General features: G+C 42.4%; 1 protein-coding gene across 1 annotated transcript in view; it reads right to left on the bottom strand.

Moving 5' to 3' along the window:
• The window catches only part of LOC109030564 (insulin receptor), a 380,809-nt gene that overhangs the window by 106,472 nt on the left and 251,935 nt on the right, over positions 1 to 22,402 (bottom strand). The window lies entirely within an intron of this gene.

A 22,402-nucleotide genomic window follows, 5' to 3' on the forward strand; every position in this document is an offset into this window, starting at 1 on the left:
AGTGAGGAAAGTTATGAATATTTTTCTTGGAAATTTTTTGACTTTTTAGATCAAATTCCGTACGAAAACTTCTGAAAAATCGGAAGAGCAATTTCCACAGATTCTCCTGAAAATTCTTGATTTGTCGAAGAAAATTTGACAACGACTGATGGCTCATATGGCGTTTTTCCAAAGCATGGCAGTACAGCAAACGAGTTTAAAATCATGGCACCCGTTCGCGCGAATGTCTTGCCGCTGCCCGCGCCCTGTGAAAGCGTGGCTCCGGACGACGATTACTCTCGCCGGAGCGGCAACGTTGCGAAAGTGCAGTTTAACCATGCACTGACTGCGAATCCGGGCGCCGCGCCGGATGGTGAGCGAGCTTTTTTCGTCATCGTGATATGCGGGACCGGGCGGTGGCGGGTCCGGTGAGAAGGGAGGGGAGGGGAGAGGGTGGCCGGCCTGCGGGAAGGCCGTCGTCGGCGGCGTCCGCGAATCCGCGAGTGCGAGTGGGGGCAACGAACTTGGAGGCGCAAGCTCGGCGTCGCCGCCGCCGGCCACGCTCGAGATACATCGCCGTCACACGCACCCACCCGAAGATCCAAAGTTGCCGCCTCTCCTACTAAAGCTCAAAGTTTCAACGTCGAGTGCCTATACTGCCGTGATAGCGAAGAGAGCAGTAAGTGCAAAAATGAAGTTTTGAGAAAACGGGCTCAAAGCTTTTGATCAGAAAATTTAAGATGAATTTTGCTATTTTAGTTACTTCAGTGATTTCATCTAAAAGAGATTAGACGAATTTTGAGGGTGACGCGATTTCGAAAATTTGACACTTACTGCTCTCTTCGCCACCGCGGCAGTAGAAGAACGGGGAGAGAACGGACATGTCGAGATATGGAGCTCGTAGGGCTCAAAAGGGCAGCTAACCTTCTGACATAAAAAATGTCACTGCCAATCTGCAGATTCCAATATCAAACCGAGATGGCCAAGAATTGTCATTAATGATAAAAAATGAGTGAATTTATGGAACAGCTAATTCAAATACGTGCTTTCCAAACGACGAGTCGTAACAATTGTAATAAAAAGCAAAATCACTCTATATGTTTGAATTCATCGGCTGGCTGCTCTTTTCGGCCCTAAAAGCTCCATGACCTAACCTTAAATTAGCGAAATGTCTGTACTCTCCGAATATAGGTGCTCTAGTTGTCGCCTGCGCTTGTAAAGCTCACGGTTCCAAGGTAGAGTACTTGCAGGGGGACAGTGCGGCGTGCGGCCAAGTCGGTAATTTGAAGGTTTGATCATGAAGCTTTCCCAGCCCAAAAGGGCAGCCAAGCTATGAACTCAAAAGATCCAGAATAATTCATTATTACAATTGTTCCGACCCGTTGATGTATAAGCACGGATTTGAATCAGTTTTTGCGTAAATTTACTGATTTTTGCGGAGGGATGCTCATTTGTGAACAATCTTGGCCATCATGGTTTGATATTGGAATCTGCAAATTGGCAGCGGCATTTTTCTGGTGTTTTTCGTGTTTACGGTTGGCTATGCCCTTTGGTACCCTAAGAACTCAATCAAAATTGTGTTTGATTTTTGAATTATATTTGGATGTGTGCTAAAGTCAAATTATTCTACATGAGTTGAAAATCTGAGAGCCGCAGGGAAGACGAAACAAAAACTGTTCTTTACTAAAAATTTCAATATTGGACTGCATTTGGCACTTTAGAAGCACGATATTATCTGCCTCTGTTTAGGAACGACGTAGGTGCCGTATAATTTTCCTAGGCACGTGAGTGTTTTACAGATGGGCTTGAAGTTGTAAATTCCCAGCTAATTATTGCTATTTCTAGTCGGAAAATATAATCCAATTGGATGGCATTTAGCAAAAAGGATCCAGCGCGATTACAGTGCTTTTAGATTTAGAATCGTGCAACTCCTCCTTTCCTTTCAAAAATACTTAATATATTTACGGTAGTAAAACTTACACAATTATTTTCCTTTAAAATAAACAATTTTTTGGTGGGAAGCCAAAACTATTTGCTATTCTGGGAGATTTTTTAGATAATTATGAAGTGGCAACATTCTTACAACACTGTGATTGCGCTGGTTCCTTTTTGCCAAATGCGATGCAATTTATCTTCTGATCACACGTGAAAGTCAGCACAATTTTGTACGGAGGTCGCTCGATCATCCTCTTGTAATAATTGCCTAATTTCGAGTCAATTCTGCAACCTGAGAAAGGAATTGCACTTCGTCCGGCAACCGACGCATTGCGAATGCAAGACGTATGAATTCGCCAGAGACCACATCGAGGAAAACAATGCAATGATAACGGATGTGTCGTCGGAAATTGGCCAAATGATTGCGACCGATCGATTCGCCTCTATCTTTCATGAGACGACTCCCTATTGCTTTCTGTTTTAACCGCGTCCCTCCCGCCCTGGCGGGGAAACTTGGAGTGGGAAAGGCGATTGACCCGGAGTCCCTGACCCTGCCCAATCCCTTCGTGCTTGCTCCGCACATTCAAGTCCAACTTCACTCGTTGTGTAACTTTAGCACTTTCGTAACGCGGCTTCCCCGCCGCATTATCCCTGCAAGCTCATTCGGTCGATCGGTTTCAACGTAATTACGACTCTTCTCACAACGTAACCTCTGCGGATTTTTCTGGATAGACTGCTTTCCTACGATGAAACTTTCCTTCCCAAGTTTTTTTCAAATGCTTGTCTGGAAGTTTGTAAACTTACTCAGTATTCCCGCTTTTGCCTCCCAATACTCAACTAACAACCGTTTCATCGCATGAAATTATACCGTTTTAATGAAAGTTGAAAAATTTGAAGCAGTATTGCGAGCTTCTTGTGATATATCAGAGTACTTACTTGGCACTGGTACCGTTCCCATAGTTTTAAAAACGTATCGCATACCTGGAAACGAAAAGAAAATAAGAATTAGTTAAAGACCTTGAGAGATCAAGATTTGTGATATTTTAAGTTCTTTACAAGTATACGAATTTAGTCGAGCTTAAAATTTTAGGCAGAGGAGTAAAAATGGTTATGAGTAGTGTTTAACACTAACGTTAGACTTTAAGTCGGGAACGGTCGACTTAACTCGAAAAAAAGGACGATTCTAGATTTTCTATCAAGTTATATAAATTCAAATAGTGTCTGTTGTAGATTAAATAAAACAAAAAATGCAAACTATATTCATTCTCATTTTTGGTTATCTAAATCCACTAGGGCTCGATAAACATAAGCATGACAAAGAGACAGACTTAACGAGATCCATTACAGTTCGTACATCAATCGACAGAAACTGTCTCAGCTGGCCGTAGGCGCGTTTGCACTCTTACCGCCTTAAAATATGACGATGCGACTATTTCGACACTCGCACATTATTTTTGCCTAATCGTCCAAATGAAGGGAGAAACACGTTGCAGGCCGCGACTCGGAGAGAAAGGGCAATTTACTTTATGTTGAGAAAAGTGGCCAAAACCGATCCTATCGTTCAGGAACAATTTTTATCTCTAGGGATTGACCAACATGTTTCATTTTTGCGCGACTTTAGATCTGCGTGCACGTTAACCTGGCATAATTATAAACAAGAAGAAAAAATCCAACATGAGTATGTTGGAAAAGCGTGCCGAATAACTGAAATGTTGGACAAATACCTCTTATTTTCACGTCTTTGCTTTTAGCATCAATTGGTACTTTTTGCTAAATTTGGGAGAAAATATTGATTCATGAACGTTGAATGTAAATTAATTTTAAAGATTCCGTCCAATTATCTTGATTTTAAGCTGATATGCGGCATTTGCGCACGACCGTGATTTGGGCGAACTGCCGTGCATCGAAATCGCGTTCAGTTAATCTCTTTGGATTTCGAACTGTAACTTCTCTCCTATTCGGCCGATTTGTACAAATGAGGTCTCTTTTTATTTGTACTTCAACGAAAAGTAAAGAAAAACTCGCTAAATAGACGGAAAACAATTTTTGAGAAAATTTGGTGGATCCTGGCATCACGGTGAATGGTTAATCGGTTAATCGCCTCGCCGTCTTTTATTGCCTTGCTCGAAACCGGACACCCAAAGCTATCGCGAGATAACTGTAGTGGTTTATAAGTGGATTTCGGCAGGGGCCATGGTTAGTACATAGTATAATGAGTCACGAGGCTCATCACAGATTGCACTTACAGTGCAAGACGCTCATTGGCTATAGAGTTTTGGCGGGAAAGAAGGTTCTAGAGTTGAGTCCTCCGAGCGTAAGAAAGCCGAGGTTTCTGTCAAATTGAATAATACGGTTTTGACAGAAAAATGTTCTCAAGGGTTTCAATTAGCAGTTCATTAGATTTTTTGGTAAAAGACCATCAGGGCTTGACAGTGTAATGGTTCAAAGACAAAGAAACGGGTGCGAGGAAAAAAGTATTTGGACGACCCGTTGAATAGCATTGATTGATCTGTGTGCTGTACTATGGTACATCCGAGTGATTTCAAAAAGCGAGCCCTACTGGCACGCTTAAAAAAGAGCGAGAACGCCTGGTTTTTATTTTATTTCTTTCCGGCCTTCAAAGACAGCTTGGTCGAAATGTTGATGATATTGCTGACTGGAAATGAGTTCGGCTCTCTCCTCAAGAGATCTGAGGGAGGAGAGTCTCTGAAAATGTAATTGTTCGTGCGATCATTTAGGGATCTGGGACAAACAATCGATGACACCAATGTTTCCGCGATTTTTTATTTTGGAAATATGAGCAATTTTTACACCCAGTCGTTATCAAACTCGGTGACAGTGTTAACTTTAAAGGTAGAGCAAAAACATTTGGACAGGAAAAATAATAAAAGTTTCGTTTGACGAAAAAACCCATTTTTGCGATTATCGAATCATCCGACACCATGTGCGGCAGGGATGGACAGTTTAACATATGCACAGATTTCCCTACGAACGTCCAGCATGCTACCGCGCTGAGGAAAAACGCTGTATTAACCTTCCGTATTGATCCGTTGCTATATTTCCTTCAATAAAAACCGAATTTACTGGAAAATTTGTGAATATTATTTTTCAATTTTTTTCAGACAATTATGCTCGCAGTTTGAGGAGGCTATGGATTCGGTCGACATGATTCGATCGGAAAATGAAAACGTGAATCGATCGACATGAATCGATCGACACCGACTCGATTGACAAATTATTAAAAAACCGGTGTCGATTCGATCGACATGAATCGATCGAAAAATGAAAACGTGAATCGGTCGACATGAATCAATCGACATCAATTCGATCGACAGTTATAATTTAAAAACACCCGTGTCGATTCGATCGATATGAATGGATTGAAAAATGAAAATGTAAATCGATCGACGTGAATCGATCGACAACCGTGCATCAATCGACAAACCTGTGAATCGATCGACAAACCTGTGAATCGATCGAATTTTGTCGACGGAATCGCGGTGTCGATTGATTCACGTCAATCAGCTCACGTTTTCATTTTTCGATCGAATCGACACGGATGTTTTTAAATTAACTGTCGATTGAATCGGCGTCGATCGATTCACGCTTTCATTTTTCGATCGATTCATGTCGACCGAATCGACACCTGTTTTTAAATAATTTGTCGATCGATTCACGTTTTCATTTTTCGATCGAATCATGTCGATTGAATCCATACCCACCACAGTTGTATCTAGAATGTGTGAAAATTTCAAGGAAAAATACGCATGATTTTCTTCAAAAATAAATGTTTTATGCGGGGAAATTGAGCGAGGCGTTGAAAACTCGTACGGCGTTCTTCTTTATCCCGGCAGCATGGACCCTCTCGATCCCGTATGAAAAAGAACGCCATAAACTAATATTAATCCGCTGGAACCTGCATATGACAGGGCGCCCCAGGAGAGTCGCGGGTGCGCTTCTGAGTGCTTCCGGGGGTTCAGCATTCATCATTTTGATGGATTCCCGGAGTCTTCGGCTCTGGATTCGGGACGACGCCGGGCGCCGGACTTCCGTCCAGCGCCTGGATCCTTGGATTGTTATCTAAGAGCCCTTAACGATAGACAACGTTGTTATCGATAACGATTCGACACTCGACCGCGGGGTTGGGAACCCCCGGCGTTCGGCGGCGGTGGACGCTCCGCGGGTTTCCCCAACCTCTCGCCGCACGGAAGGTTCCGACGATTCAGAGGCGCCTATGAATGCGTGGCTGACAACGAGTAAGAGCAAGTCGAAAGACGGAGCTCTCAAGGCCCAAAAGAGCAGCAAACCTTCTAACACAAAAGTGCCACTGTCAATCTTCAGCGGGCCGATTATTGAAAGTTTGAAGCAGCCCGATAAGAGATCGAATTGCGATATATTGCATGGTTAAGATACGTCAAGTTTGCATGGTTAGATAGCACGACAAGACAAAAGTCTTGTCGTGTCAGGCCGACAAAGTTTCAATAATCGGGCCGCAGATTCCAATAACAAACCAAGATGGCCAAGGATGTTTATGCATGAGCTCTCCTCCGCAAAGATGAGTAAATCTACGCAAGAATTATTTCTAATACGTGCTTTACAAACCACGGGTCGTAACAATGGAGATGTTGCAAGTGGGAGGAATTTGCGATTTGTCTATTGATTCTAATGTAAATGTTCGCGAGCAACACGATGATCCCACTGGTTTTCTCTGAAATCAACCCTCGAGCTCAAAAAAAGTTCTCAATTTGAGGCCAAAATGGAAGGGGATATCCTTCGCTATCCTCGGAGTCCATCTCTACATCAAGACAAACACTCCATGCAAAGATAGGGAGCAAATACATTGTCTGGGCTGCTACTTAATATTTGGGGACTCTAAAACTGAAAACACGGTACCCCTGCTGATGTATATGCTCCCTATCTTTGCACGGAGGGACTCTCAGGATAGTGTGGGATATCCCCTCCATTTTGGCCTCAACTTGAGAGCTTTTTTTGAGCTTGGGAGTTGATTTAAGAGAAAACCAGTGGCACCATCGTGTTTCTCGCGAACCTTTACACAAGAATCGATAGTCAAATCGCGAATTCCTCACACATGCAACATCTCCATTGTAATAATAAGTCACTCTGGATAAATCAGATTCGTAGGTTGGCTGCCATTTTGGGCCCTAAAAGCTCCATGGCCTAAAACCTTAAAATCACCGACATGTCCGTTCTCTCCCTTTATATATAGGTACTCGTGTACCTTGCGTAGAAAGAATGCAGCGGCTAGCCTTAATTAATTCATTTTTGCGGTTCCATGTAAAAGAAGCGCTCCTACTTCCTTTGTAAATACTCGTTACTTTGTTCCATAAATCATTACTCAACCCCCTCTGCCTAATCAAAGAGTAAGTTTAGCTTTCGCCCCTTAGAGCCGACATAATCATGTTGCAACTGCGGCGGGAGGTCCTTAACCCGCGAGTAGGAGTCATTAGCGATCGCTTTTTGCGCTCATAACTTGTGACACAGGAGCAGGCGCAGCGCTCGGAGGCGGTAATCAAATAGCAGGCGGAAAAACAACCGCGCTTAATAATGTAAAACACACGGCCGCGGAGATTCCCGCGCGGCGGGCGCCTCTGAGCCACGGTTCCACAGGAAAGGGGCGACGAGAAAGTTCACCGCGGTACACTGCCGTGCTAAAGAAAAACGCCGTAGGAACCTTCAGGCGTTGCCAAATTTCCTCTCATAAAACGCGAATTTTCTGGTAAACTTATGAATATTTTCTTCCCAATTTTTCAGATAATTTTGTTTACAATTGCACCTAAAGATTCTGTAAATCTAAAGGGAAAATATTCAAAACTTTTTTCAAGAATAAACATTTTATCGAAGTAGATTTGGCAACTCTCGAATGTTCATATGGCGTTCTTCCTTAGCACGGCAGTACACTAGTACAGTCGCCCCTCGGGACTACGTTTTTGCGTAAGGGAACTAATATTTTCGGCTCACTTCAGAGGCAACGTAATAAGTCATAAGTTTTCTAATGTAGATACGTGCTTTCGTAGGTGAGCCCAACACTGGAAAAAAAGTCGCCTGGATCTAGAGCCCAAGCTCTTAAAAACATTGACAAGAAAAAATACTCTTGATTCAGTCAGATTTTTCCTTGAATCAAAGAGCCGAGCCTCTTGATTTAGGCGGATTTCCTTTTGATTCAAGCAAAAAGTCCGATTGAATCAAGAGTATTTTTTCTTGTCAATGTTTTTAAGAGCCTGGGCTCTAGATCCAAGCGACTTTTTTTCCAGTGAACTTATTAGTTCCTACTTAGGAAATTTGGTCAAAGTTGGACCGCGTTTAGCAGAGGGGAACCAAGCCACATCAGCTATTGCCAAAAACTGGGCAATTTGATTTTTGGAATTGCTTCATACTATGTAGTAAATTCACTGGGAAAACTAAATTTTTCACTGTTTGCACAAAAATCCGCACGACTGTTTTCGTGTAAAAAATTAAATTATCCGATTAAATTTGGCGAGACCTGATGTGGCTTGGTTCATTTTCACTTAACGCGGCCCAATTAACCGCGAGACAAAGGCCTGTGACTTTAAACAAACATTTGCGGCGCTGAAAGCTTTTTCAGTGGCAACAAGCAGATTGCAGGCGAATCAGTAGCGGGAGTAAGAGAACGTCGAGATATCAGACAAGTTTTGCTGGTTCCAATTTAAATGTTAGGCAGAGAACGGAGCTTAAGGTCTAGAAGCACATTCCAGCTGTTCATTGCGAAAAAATGTCATTTACAAAACCTAGCTTAAAACTGAATAGCCCGCTCCAGAGAGACATTCAAACCAGAGTGACAGTTTGGGAGTAACAATGCGCTGTTGACTGTTGAACTTCGCAGGTCTGCGGGCTAATGACTTTCGATCAACAACTCCGAGTCAACTCTATTTGAAACGTGAGGCATTCCCCTTAATTTTATGTGGTAAATCCAAAAATTGTGCCGTTTTTATTGCGTTTTTTTTTTTTTTGGTGTACGTTTTCAGCAGGCAACACTTTCAATACCTGCATTAATGGTCCTCGCTAGACTGATGCTCCAGTTTGAGCGCCTGAAACGGGCTTGAGTAGGCGATCGCAAAAATTAACCGTTCGATTTGATTAATCTACTGCAATGTTTCGCCTCGCACTCATTCACCGTTATTTCGGGGTTTAATAAATAGACTATTTGAAAGGGAACGGATGCAAAGTGCCTCTAGGGGTAACGCGTCTGTTTTTGATGAATAATTTAAAGTGAAATAATAAGTTGGCAAAATTTTTTCGATCTATGAATTTCCATTCTAAAAAATTATTATAATGATAAAATAAAACAAATAAAACAAAAGTCAAAAATTAAGAAAATTATTCTTATTTATACCTACCATGTGTAATGTTATGTAACAAAGATATTCTGAGTAATGAAATAAATAAAGAACCAGGTAGTGCAAATGAGAGCTGCGCGAGTAGCTTTGCGTCACCCGCGCCCTAGGGAAACGTGGCTTTAAGTTCGATTCAACTTCATTAATTTCCAACCGACGACGCCGCGCCACGCAGCGCCGCGACGCCAAGAGAGCGGTAAGAAAAGGAGCTATCCGCTTCCACTTTTCTGTTACTTTATCATTATGAGTGCTCTCGACCCTCGCATAGGCTACCCTTTGCAAACCGCCGTCGCTCGAACAATCCCGGCCTTTCTGATTGTTTAATGACGACGCCGTGAAATTGATATTGTGATCCTTTGAAGGAATAAAACCGCGTTGAGGATCATCGTCATTAGTGTTTTAATCTGCGAGAAAACTCAATTAAAGTCTCATTCTTTGACTAATCCGCGAAGCTCATCCTTTTAATTCCGCTGAGGCACTTTTCTGCGCCGTAAATTTACTCACTGGAGGATGAATTGCGGTATTTGTGGAATGCGGGAAAAAGATGATTTTGCTAGATTTTCCCGCACGAAAAGACATAATTTACGAGAGGGTTTTCCGGTCAATGGTCCGGCATGGCATGCATGAAAAAGAAAGACGAGTCCTGCTATAAATATTTTAAAATTAGCTTTTATGTCCGCAATGTTGATAACATCATTTTCTAGAATCTATGATCTACCAATAATTTTGAAAACTTCAAAAGTAGCGAGAAATCGAGAAACAGGGATGGTCCCAGCGCACTCACAAAAATCTACATTTTACTGAAAATGTTTAAGAAATTTTTTCACCCTGGGTATATTCCAGATTTTTTAGCTCTGAAAAGTTGGTCTCCGCGGTAACCTGAGAAATGTTGTGTAAATTGTTGCGGAGATACAGTAGAAAAAAAGAAGAAAACTTGTAGCAACGTGCACATGCAAAAGTCGCATCTTAGGGAATGAAGGTATTCATCAAAAAAATGAAGATTGAAAGCTAAAACGTTTTGACAACGCGGGGTTTCTGAAGTTCAAACTTTTTAACAAGTCGAATCAAAACTGCAGTTTGGTTAAAGTGTATAAGTGGAGTTCCTCGATCCATATGCACTGTTTCGATAAAAATTAAACTTCAAGAAAAGTTTGTTATGAGGCAGCAAAAGTTCTTGCGGGATGACTCCTCCAAACTCTATAAGCCGACAGGGCAATTTACTTTTGATACTTCGCAGACAAGCAGATATGGAGGGGTCAAGTGTCTGAGCCTCTGAGGTTCTAACACACTTCAAAACCTTGAATCGTGCGTAAAAGTTCTGATTAGAACAATAAAAAAGCGGAGATAATTCTTACTGCGCAAATCGTTCGAAAATATTTTTACATCGTACGGACAATAAACCTTCCCCTCTGAAGGGAAAATTGGAAGACACATGTGGTAGTGCTCGTAGATATCACGATTGCTCCAGGAAGAACGCAGGAATAATTCACAGAATCGTGGCGTGGATCGATGACTTTGCCTCACTTTCAGTTTGCCTTCAATTTTCAGTGTAGGCAACCCGAGCTCCCATGTGGTCGAATAGTGGTATCATTCTCAAGTGTCACGATTTCTTTAGGAAGAAAGCAGGAATTCGTCCGACCGTTGGCGTGGAGCGGTGACTTTTTATTTTTATATTTAACACTACATTTTTTGCAAATCGTTGTGCCATGACATAACGTTCATCATACAACTCAACGAAACAACGAAGATAAGGACAAATAGTCCAGTCAATAGAGCACAAATAGGGGCTAACAAGGGGAGTCTACGAAGTGACATCCTGGGATTGGGTTCATTTTGCTTGCACATGAAGAAGAGACAAATCTAAGGTTGACGTATTTTTTTTTAGCCGCCACCTCCCAACCGTTCTCGAGATATCGATTTTTAAAGTTACGATTTTTGCACGTTTCCGCGCGGAGTTCCGGCGAGTCAACTGAGCGCCGGCAAGCTGCACGAAGCCCGTTTCCTATCAGTGCTGCTGACCGGCCATCATAAGTAACATACTCGTGGCCGAGTGGTAGAGTATCCGCCTACCGTTTCAGCGATCGCGGGTTCGGATCCCGCTTCGTGCCATAGCATGGAGGGTACGCCGCAATGCGTTTTTACAAGTTTTCTTCATTTTTATCACACACCAAGGGGTCCGCCCCCTGGCCGCTACGCAGTCCAACCCCCAGGGCGAAAAGGCCCGCTTCGCGACAAGCGAAATCATCGAAATCGACCGTTGACGGTTGCAAATTCAGAGTAAGGAAAAAGTAATTAAGAATATTGTGTGGTGGGAAATTTTTATTTGAAATTAACATCATTTTATCATTCAATTAAAATTATTTACCCAGTAACCGTCAACGGTCGATTTCGATGATTTCGCTTGCCGCGCGAAGCGGGCCTTTTCGCCCCGGGGGTTGGACCGCGTAGCGGCCAGGGGGCGGACCTCTAGGTGTGTGATAAAAATAAAGAAAACTTGTAAAAACGCACTGCGGCGTACTCTAAAAGCTACGGCATGAAGCGGGTATCGAACCTGCGACCGCTGAGACGGTAGGCGAATTCTCTACCACTCGGCCACGAAGCAGTTGATTAGGGAGGCCGGTCAGCCGCACTGATAGGAAACGGGCTTCGTGCAGCTTGCCGGCGCTCAGTTGACTCGCCGGAACTCCGCGCGGAAACGTGCAAAAATCGTAACTTTAAAAATCGATTTCTCGAGAACGGTTGGGAGGTGGCGGCTAAAAAAAAATACGTCAACCTTAGATTTGTCTCTTCTTCATGTACAAGCAAAATGAACCCAATCCCAGGATGTCACTTCGTAGACTCCCCTTGTAAGTAGAGACAATTTCTGAGGAAACTTTCTGATATACTATTCCTATGTATTTTTCATCGCTGAATCCGAATTTCACATTTGCGAACAAATCTGAGGCGAGCCAAAGCCGCCATCTTGAAAAAATGGCCAAAATTTGCGTTTTTCGGCCGAAAAACCGAAATAACTCGTATATTATTGAAATTACGGCAAAAGTAGTTATTTTCTAAATTAAAGTACATAAAATTTCCATTAAAAAAAGTCCAAGATGATTAAGATCGGATGATAACAAATGCCGTTACAGCGTTGCAAAGTTTCACGCAAGTATTGAGGTTGAGCAATTTTCGTAACATTCCCTGCAAAAAGAGAGCTTTCGCAAGGCAATTAATCATTAAATCGTAATAAGTGTAAGTATGAATTATAAAAGGAGTGCAATTTTGAGTTCTTGACTTTCAAGAACGGCAGAGGATAAGGAGGGGGGGGGGGGTCCGGTATGAGCGCAGCTGCAGGGTCCTCCGTTCCTCCCCCATTTTCATGGCCCGGGTGTGCCCGGTCGGCCTTCGTTCCCCGGTTATCAGTTTTTCTGTCCTCCACAGGCACCTTTTCCGGAGGACAAAAACTTGATGTGCCTACGTATAGGTATATTCGCTAATAACAACAATAGCTGCCACCAAGCCAAAGAGACAGGCACTGCTAGCTTGTCAAAAATATAATGGTGGGTCTAAATTTTGAGTTCGTTAAGTTTAAGCGCGCCGACCGCTGTGATCCAGTCAGCAGTATGAGGAGTTTAATTTGAGTTGAAAACGATGTTGTTCTAATAAACCCTCTCTTATTATTTCGGAGTTATTAAAAAATCAGATGAGGAGCTTCAAAATTTTTAGTCGCACGAACTTCCACCCTATCCACTCTCGCTATTTACCGCAGCAGATGTCATGCGTAAAGTTACCATGTTCACATTTTATAATGCATTTACACCATGTCATGGTTCCCCCTTCGCCTCATTGCCTCTTGTTCCATCCTCGTCAATCTCTTCCTTTCACTGCATGTCATAGTCATTGTCCGAACATTCAGCGTCTTCTGGATCATCTACGTCATCCCCTTCTTCTTCCATTAAAAGTGCGTCATATTGACTATTTTCGCACGAGCCATGGCAATACTCGCATATAAGACTGCAATGAAGGCCTTCCTTCCAAAAACCGCGGGCGCCGCGACTTTCTTCAATGCACTTGCACGAGATCTTGCTTAAAATTTCGCTCGTAGCGGGATTTTCCAAGGTAATGATGGGGATGAGGCCATTTCTGCTATTCTACCACCCCCCAGTCACACGCGTATTTCTTGATGATCATCCATTGCTATGTACTTGAGGATAGGAGCATGAAATGTGGTAGCATCCTCTGAAGATGGAAGACAAGCGAGATTTTGTACATCGTAGAAAAAAGTCCGTACATAGCTTTCATACCTAAATTCAGCCAAAGTTTTTTTTATACTCACCCTTGTAGCTAAACGATCTGAGTAAAAATTATTTTCCTGCTTTACAAATTTCTTCTTGCTTTAAGGCTGATTTTTAAAGCATCTGAGTTGGCTGAGTGGTTTTCCAGGGTTGCTAAAAACTTAACTTTGGCTTGTCTGAAGAGTGGTGATATTGTGTCACACCCACTAATGGCATGAATGAACAGTACGTGTTCGGCTTTCACTTCATTTTGAAGGCTGCCTCGGTTGAAAGTATTTAAAGAGTCTCACCTTCGCCGGATTTTAGAGGGAAAGCATTTTTGACGTCACGTGACTGAGCTGTAAGGAGGACAAGACGATCAATATATTTTCCTACAATGACAACAATTTCGCCCTGTTTTGCCGTTTCCAAGGCCTTTGAAACTATTTGATTGTGTCAGTGACCTCTTCTGCTTGAAACACAGACATGGTTTCAGCCCTGAAACGTTTCATAAGCCTTTGGATCAAACGGGATTTGTTTTTGCCGTTTTTCAGAAAATTTGCTCGTGATGTTACTGGGACCATACTTTCATGGAATTTTATTTCCACTGATGAAGCTTGTCCTCTTCGCCATCTTCCAGGTCTTTTCGTGCTGCATCTCATAATATCCTTGGGATAGCCGCCGAAAACGATCACAGAATTAGCGGAACATACTTCGATTTTACGTAGGACACGTGGTTGTTGCATCTTGATGAAAATGCCTCATTTTGTCTCCAAATCACTCGATGGAGCAAAAAACGGACATCTATGACATAAGTAGGATTCTTGTCGTCAATTTTATCTACACACCGTGTAAATGTAAAAAACAAATCATAAAATGTGGAATTCGCATGCCGTCTGCTAAGTTCAACAAAAGGGTAAAGGGTGAGAGTACGACAAAAAATGGTGAGGTTCCTAATCTGATTTTTTATTAGCAGTTATGCCCCGAAACAATAAGAGAGGTTTCATTGGAATAACATCGTTTACAACTCAAATTAAACTTCTAACCCGGAGAACGAAGGCCAACTGGGCGCACCCGGGCCATGAAAATGGGGGAGGAACGGAGGACCCTGCAGCTGCGCTCATACCGGACCCCCCCCCCCTCCTTATCCTCTGCCGTTCTTGAAAGTCAAGAACTCAAAATTGCACTCCTTTTATAATTCATACTTACACTTATTACGATTTAATGATTAATTGCCTTGAAAGCTCTCTTTTTGCAGGGAATGTTACGAAAATTGCTCAACCTCAATACTTGCGTGAAACTTTGCAACGCTGTAACGGCATTTGTTATCATCCGATCTTAATCATCTTGGACTCTTTTAATGGAAATTTTATGTACTTTAATTTAGAAAATAACTACTTTTGCCGTAATTTCAATAATATACGAGTTATTTCGGTTTTTCGGCCGAAAAACGCAAATTTGGCCATTTTTTCAAGATGGCGGCTTTGGCTCGCCTCAGATTTGTTCGCAAATGTGAAATTCGGATTCAGCGATGAAAAATACATAGGAATAGTATATCAGAAAGTTTCCTCAGAAATTGTCTCTACTTTACCCCCTATTGACTGGACTAAAAATTTTCGAGATGGAACGGGGGAGTCCAGTTTGTTCTTACTACGCCCAGTTTTCTTCTAGAACTTCAGAAGTCACTATTTTCGCTGTCTTCGTGACTTTCCACTGAAAACACACCCACGCTACGAATGAATCATGGGCGATGACGCATGTCGTTTCCCCCGTTTTTTCGGCGACGCGGCGTCGTTTCCTCTACGACGCTCGGCACGAAGACGCGAAGCGACAGCGGCAGCGGGGACCGCGTCAAATCGTGCAAGTTGCAACTGCGAATTGCGAATTACGATTACGACGAGCCCCTTTCCTCCCCTAATTTATTGTTATTCCGCACCCGTAGCCGGGGCCGGGGTCGGGGAGGAACTTGTTATTAAAACGGGGTGCCGTCCCTCCCCCTCCCCCGTTTCGGCGGCCGCCCCTTGCGCCTCGCGGACACCCCGCTTGGGCCCCTTTTCCCGGTGGACAAGGCCGAATCCGTGTCTGGCTCCGAGCGCCCGGCCCGGGTCCCCTCGCCAATTTCGCCTCGGCGCACAGTCGCATTCTGGAATCTTCCACACAGATATTTAAAATACTCCCCTGCTATGGAAACATACTGGAAAAAAAAAAAAAAAAACACACATTGGATCTAGAGTCCAGACTCTTGAAAACATTGACAAGAAAAAATACTCTTAATTCAATCAGATTTAAGCTTAAATCAAAAGGAAATCCGCTCAAATTAAGAGGCTTGGCTCTCGATCTAAACAAAAATCCGATTGAATCAAGAGTATTTTTTCTTGTCGATGCTTTTAGGAGTCTGGACTCTAGATCCAATGTGTTTTTCTTCCAGTGCACGTCGGATGAGCATTCGAAAATTGCCAAATTTACCCTCAAAAGGTACTCATTTTTCAAAAGAATTATGATCATTCTTCCTTGAAATTTTCAGACTTTTTAGATCAAATTACGAGCAAAATTGCTGGAAAATCGATAAAAAAATTGGTTAACCATTTTTCTGAAAACGTGCGGTTTGTCAATAAAAATTTGGCAACGTCTGAAGGCTCGTGCGGTGTTCTTCCTTAGCAGTGCGAGATACGGGTGCCTGCCGATGAGTTAGAATGGGTTTGATGTGAACAAAAGGCGAAATGAACAGATAAGTGGAAAGGATTTACCGAGATGGGCAAAAGAAACGCTCGCTTCAATCTCCAATTGAAAATGTTGATATTTTGAGATGATGTCCCTCTCCCTGGCCCTCTCTGGAAGGTCTGGAGGGTTTATTTAATTATTTATCTTTTAAAATCGAAGTGGCGTGTTGAAAACGGCAAAATTATGAGAAGAACTTTCTGAGAACTTTTAAATGCTTACAATCTTGAATTGGCGAATTTCTTCGGCAACCGATTGATTTAAAGGAACACACATTCAGAATAAAAGGACTCAGTGCCTACTGATAATTTGAAAACTAAGAAAAAATATAATTGAATTGGTGAGATCGAAAACACACCAACTCGGTAACTCGAAAATGCTCGAAGTTCATCGAAGACAGTCAATCTTTATGACGTTCATTGAAGTTAGCGCATCTGTTCCAACTTGGACCTTTGAAATGTCCTTAAGTGCTTGTATTTCGGCACCAAAATGTTTTTCTTGGACTAATTTCCCCAGCTACTGTGCAGTTTTGTGTGTGTGTTAATTACTTCAATTTTTCCGAGTTGGTGTGTTTTCGTTCTCACTGATTCAATTATGCGTTCAAATGTGATTTTTGGATGGCTATAAAATAATTTTATCACTGAGCGACGGGTCCTCCGCCGTCTGATGCGGATTGTTTGGGTGTCTGCGCCATGCTTGGGTGCCTTTGCGTTGCCGCGCATCTCCAAAACCCCTTTTTTAAACCTTTCGTCATCAGGACCTTTATTTCAGAGGACCATATCCAAAAACACGCGGCAGGGCCCAATTCATCTCCGTCTTGAGAACTTTCTCTTCGTGACCTATTAAATGTAAAGATGCTTCACCGTAGGGCTCGGACACTTTGCGACTCGCAAAAACGCGCATAATGAATGGATGCATTATTTTTTCTTGTTCCCGCCTTAAAACAATCCTCATACGTCATTTTTACTTTACGTTTCAGGATTTTAATAAGCCCAACATTTACACCGCTTGGAGCGTATCAGAATTTTCCCCTCCATTCAGGAACAAAATATATTCAAGACTCGAGCAGACAGCCCCTCAAATATGGAAGATTTTACGGAAAAACACCGTATATTTGACTGAAAATAACGGGAAGACGGCAATTTGGACAACTTGCGCAGCACTAAAGACACGGATTGTCGGGGTTACACGGAAAACTACTCAACGCATCATCCATCATTATGCTTATGGGCAGGGAAAAGCTGTTCATGAGATGTCCTGTTGAGCATTTCCATCAGCAACTTCGGCTCCACCGGTTTAAACTGCTTGCAAAGCTGGCAAATGATTTCATCAAAGGTTCCAGTTTTTTCCTCTTTTTTTTTTCTTTTTAAACAATCAGGAGTAATACTTAGGTCATGGACCTAATAGGAATTTAAAGCTTGACCATTGGAAGTGTTAAGGAGATAGGAACGTATTTATGCTAAAAGGAAGTATGTTGTAAGTAAATCCTGCGCACATTTTTAGTCCCTTTTGCCGTACATAGTCCAAGGAGCATTAAATGAAAAACAGAAATAAACTATATCAATAGAAGTATGTAAAAAAGATTTGCGTATGCTTCATGATTCTTTTCGATTTCACTGATTCGTAAAGTTTCAATTCCATTTTCCAAAAGAAACACTGAATTTTCCTAACACTGTGGACGGTTCCATGCCTTCGTTTTTTCGGAACGTTTTTTTATATATAAAATAAAAAGAAAAGAACAAGAGAAAAAAAATTATCTTGGTCCGGTGTTTTTAAGATTTAGAAAAATGTAGCTCATCATGAAGAAAAATAATCCCGTTTTGAACAATGATGCAAGTAGTTTAAACTTACAGTGACCTTGCAGTTTTGAAATCACGTATCAAAAGTGAAAATGTTCAGGAAACTAGCAGTCTGAAAAGAGCAAATTGAGGTAGACAAACGAGCAAGTATCATTCTAAGATAAATTTGCATGATCAAAACGTAAAATAATGCATGCACCACTTGTAAAACATCGCGTTTCACGACACCCTAAACCCAATTTAGCCTCTCGGGAGGCTTCAGGAGGGGTTGAGAACCCTCCCTCTAATTTGCAAGTCTAGAAACGATATTCGCGTATTTTTAAGCTGTCGGCCATCGAGGCTCCTACCTGGCTTTGATATACAGCGAAGGAGAAGAATTATCGCGTGATTAACACCCCAATTTGGTCATACACTAATTATTTTTAGAGCAGAATTACAGGGTCTGTCATCGGGACAAAAATGATGGGAGAGTGAAATGATATGTGAACGGGAAATAAGTGAGGGTGGAGAAACAAACAGAAAAAGAAGAAGAAGAAGAAATATGGGGTTCTGGACAAATAAAGGAAGAGAGGGGCGTATCTTACAATTAGTTCGGAAAGTGAACCATTTGTATCGGAGAGCGCGACATTATTAACAACGGTGTAAGGCACCAGTGGCGTGGCGTGAATTGCGATGTATCGATTTTTATGCCATTTAAACCTATGGTAAAGAATTGATTATTAAGGTGTTCGCTGCGAACACCCTGTTTAACGATCCTTTTCCATAGGTTTAAATGGCACAACAATCGATACATCGAAATTCACGCCACGCCACTGTAAAGCACTGCACTCACTCGGGCACGACTTAAGCAGACGCAAATGAAAATTTTCACCGAAAAAAAGGTTCGTTTGACTGAGCTGCAGGGCAACATGGGATTGTCATACCGCGCAATTTCATGAGTAAATTAATAAAAATGCTTTGTTTGGGAGAATCTTAATTACCCGAGAAAATTTAACTTCAGCAACTCCACTTCTTCGAAACAAGGCATCTCGATTTGAGGCGTAAGGAGTCCTTTTCAATTTCAAGACGCACCAAAGCTTGAATTAGAATTCGGTACCTTAAGACATTCCTTAGAACACAATGAGACAGAATGATTCATGTTATTCCTTCCTTTAGTCAAAAGAAGAAAACGTAACAATCTTGAGGCCCAAAGGGAAGCTAAGAAAAGCTGTTTCGCTCGAACTTTCAGAAATTCCCTCGAAAACACTTTTGAATAATATATCTCTTCCCGATTGTTATCTTCTCGGGTTACTTAAAATAAAAATGAAATCCTGAAATTCTTCCTGATTTGTGACGAGGAAACGTTCTAAGTGGGTAGATAAAACCAGTTCCCACATGTTTGATCAGTTCATGATTGTTTTCAAGCAAGAGTCAAAATCTGCCGTGCCAAGGAAGAACGCCGTATGAACCTTCGAGAGTTGCCAGATTTCCTTCAATAAAATGTTCATTTTTGAGTAAAGTTATGAATATTTTTCCTTGAAATTTTCATGAAGTTTAGGTGAAATTGCAAACGTTATTATCAGAAAAATCAGAAGAAAAATATTCATAAATTTACCAGGAAATTTGTGTTTTATGAATGGAAATTTGGCAACGCCTGAAGGCTCATACGGCATTCTTCTTAGCACGTCAGAAATGCCCGTACGGCGTTCTTCCTCAGCACGGCAGAGCTGAGTTTAGACCGTTGAGCACAATAGCCGTGGGATTACCCATCAAACGCTGTCCCGAAGCCTGGTCAGCCCGAAGCCCATTGCCGTCGGTGAAACTTCCCAGGAGGCGCGAGGACGGACGAGGGATGGCCTGGACGGCAGCTGGGCCGCGGATGGGGTGGCGAGTGGCGACTGGCGAGTCTGGCCTGGCGTCCGGCGGATGAATGCCCCGTGGAAATCCCGCAGGCGAGGTGTTCCCGTACCTCGGACATGCACCACCGACGAAGCGACGCGACGCCAACTTCCACGTGCGGGTATGCTCGTTAATTAACCCGGCGACAAGCGACCGGCAGCCCTTCTCCAAGAGACTTGCCACATCTATCTATCTATCTATCTATCTATCTATCCCATGCTTCTCTGGGACCAACATTTGTGATACCAGCTCTGGTGTGATAGCGAAGAGACAAATAAGCGAGTAAGTGACACATTTTCGAAATCAAGTATCCTTCAAAATTCGTCTGGCACTGGAAAAAAAAAAAAAAAAAAAAAAAAAACACATTGGATCTAGAGTCCAGACTCTTAAAAACATCGACAAGAAAAATTACTCTTGAATCAATCGGATTTTTGCATAAATAAGAACCAAGCCTCTTAATTTGAGCGGATTTCCTTTTGATTTAAGCGAAAATCTGATTGAATCAAGAGTATTTTTTCTTGTCAATGTTTTCAAGAGTATGGACTCTAGATCCGATGTGTTTTTTTCTCCAGTGGGTCTCTTTTAGACGAAATTACTGAAATAGCTGAAACAACAAAAATCAGCTTCTTAATTGTATGAGAACGAGACACATGCGGTAGTACACACCTCGAGATATATGGCCAAAGTGCGAAACCACCAATCTCCGTACGTGATAATAGAGATTTCCTGTCATACTTCATTTTTTCTTTGGAAACATAGTCAACGTAATTTCGTGAAAGCATCATTGCTTTGTCTTCTCCGTTAGCAGAATAGTCTGTTGAAATTTTGAGTTATCAAGTGGGTTTTTTTCTCTCGGAAGAAATCGAATCGGAGCGGAAATATTGAAAATTCGCGATGAGGATATGTGGTTTTCCACTTCGGCCATTCATTTGTATTCTTTCAACGCAGGAATGTTTTGTGGCATTGTCATTGGTCTATAGGATTTTCAGGTTTTCATAGAGCTCTCACGGCCATAAATTAACAAACAGTCTTCTTTGTGAGGCTCCAGAAAGATGCTAACCTCCAGATAAAGAGTGTTAAGCGAAGTTTTACGAATTTTCGACCCAAATTCACAAAAAATGGCTTTACCGCAGAATTTGCTCCTGAGCTCGACTTTTCCCGTGAATGACCATAATCACAAAAAACTTGACAATGCTGGAAGGTAGCGCAAGGACGTGTAGCTTGTGCCATTAGCTGGCGCGACACAGCACCGCGTAACTGACCAGCGTAACGAGAAGTTCAAGCTCTAGGCCAATTGTGTTGCGTGGTGAGAACGGTGAATGGACTTGCTCGAGTGAGGATAGTTGTAGAGTAGCGCTGAAAGTTTGCAGCCGCACACACGATGAAAAATCAGCGAAGTTAATTCAAAGCAAAGAATACTTAAATTTGTGAAGGCGAAACTGAGTAGGACTCAGTTTTTGGGAATATTTCTGGAGAACCCCCCCTCCCCCCTGGACCCCCCTTACGCCCTCTCCTCCCGCACGAGGTGTCTGGATATGCATATGCCGTTTCAGCTGTTACAACGCGCACGAGAGCATGAAGTCGAACGGCTATTACGAGTCGTGCTATGTTTTTAAGTCTTAATTTTCAGCACCTGACGATGAAAAATTAGCTTGAAACAGCCGTAATATTAGCAATAAATATGAGAAAATTGGTACGTAACAGTTTTATATCCACCCGTCCGCTTTAAGTTTAAGGATCCTCCCCAATATCCCTTGGTCAAAATGTAAACCATTTGGGGCCTCCAAGGAAAATGAGCAAGGAGCTGTTTAATATGTGAATTTGAATACGACCTTAAAAGAGTGGATGTCGGCAACACAGCTTTCAAATTCACACGTCGTGTCGCGCCTCGTGCGATGGTGATGACGATGACGGATTATCAAGCGCGAGGGATGAGTCCCGTGGGGGGCACCACCGCGCGGTCACAGATGCGAAAATCGAAACCTGTGAATTCGCGAATCCACGAGTGGGGCGTCATAATTAAGAGCACAGGGACACCGTTTCATCCGCGAACGGGGGGCGTTGGAATCGATTTCGCGAATCGCGCTTTATCGCTAGTGCCATCGACGTGACCATTAGTAACGTCCCGGTTTCACGGTTTTACGACCGATCGGATGCCAAAATATTATCCGGGTTTAATAATATGATTAGTGTCCCCGGGACTATTACTGCCGTGCTAGGGAAAAACGCCGCGTGGGCTTGTAGACGTTGCCAAATTCTGCCGACCAAATGAGGCAACACATTTTAGATATCCCGCGCAAAATAATCAATGTGGTTTCATTCATGTAAGGCTAAAGTTAAGTTCGAAATCCAACATTACTTTTCGCCTAATATTGATTGGTCAGAAACTTCTTGAGCAAAAAATCAAATAAAATTCGCTCAATGATACATGAAGAATGTCGGGTGAGCACTTCGCTGGGCGAATTTT

This window comes from Bemisia tabaci, chromosome 3, assembly GCF_918797505.1.
Source record: "Bemisia tabaci chromosome 3, PGI_BMITA_v3".
In the NCBI taxonomy this organism is placed as follows: Eukaryota; Metazoa; Arthropoda; class Insecta; order Hemiptera; family Aleyrodidae; genus Bemisia; species Bemisia tabaci.